Genomic DNA, 1092 nt, shown 5'->3' with positions numbered 1-1092 from the left:
AAATGCTGATTAACAAGGAAGTGATATAAAATTAGAGGAGTTCAGAAAACGTGAGGTAAAAGCAAACAAAATAGTCAAAATGTTTTCCAAAACCGAGCAGGCCAGGTAGAAAATAGTAGAGAACCTCAAGAACAAATTTGTAAATAGAAAAGGTTGCTGTAATATACTGAAGAAAAAAGAGGAAAGAAAATAGAAGAAGAAATAAGGTAAAAAGTGGGAAAGGGACAGGAGGAAAAAAGGAGTACATAATCTCCTCTGCTGAAATTTATATGCAAAGACGTGACAAAAAGCCAGAAGGCTTTAGCCATATCAATCACAAACAGAAAAGACAATAATGTTGAAAGGGGGGAATGAGAAGGACAGACACCACTCCATCGAGGAACACCGAGAAAAAATAGTTGTAATATCAACAATTAATGGAACAACAATATTAAAGAAAAGGGAACAGAACCAATACAGCGCAAAGTGACTTGCCATACATTGGGGAGACAATGCAACTGAGCGGACCACAGACAACGAAACAGATAAACGATAGGAACAAAAACAGCAATGTCAAACAAGATACGAATAGGAACCTGTGAAATAAAAGAGAGAGAGCAATTAGGTTTTACTAAGTTCCATATCTTCTACTTTGTGCATATGTATAAACTTCTTGAGCCCTACAAGATCTTCGAAGGTTCTGTCTTTATATGCTACTTTGAATAAATACAGATGGATAAGGCCGCAACGAACATTCATAGATAGAAGTGCAGATCTGAGGTCTAGAAACTCTTTTCAGCAAATTGCTGTGGGTTTTGAAACTTCTTGGCTGAAGAAAATGTTGTGACCAGACCAAAGCATCTGTTTCCAATGTATCGCTGCTGTAAGGGTCGCCATTACATCAGAGTACAAAAGCACGTAGGCAATGATTCCTTGTGGACTGTTTGAAGCAGCTGCATTGAGAGGACCTATCCTGTGGGCTCTCTGGATATTAAGATCAACAGATTTTGATAGTCCAAGTATTTGTGTAATATGAGCCTTCAGAAAAGAAATCATGTCAGTGCCTTCAGAACCTTCCGGAATACTATACATTTTCAGGTTGTTATGTATGTT

Source organism: Lissotriton vulgaris, chromosome 6 (genome assembly GCF_964263255.1).
Source record: "Lissotriton vulgaris chromosome 6, aLisVul1.2, whole genome shotgun sequence".
NCBI classification, from domain to species: domain Eukaryota; kingdom Metazoa; phylum Chordata; class Amphibia; order Caudata; family Salamandridae; genus Lissotriton; species Lissotriton vulgaris.
Note: the sequence above shows the minus strand (reverse complement) of the source record.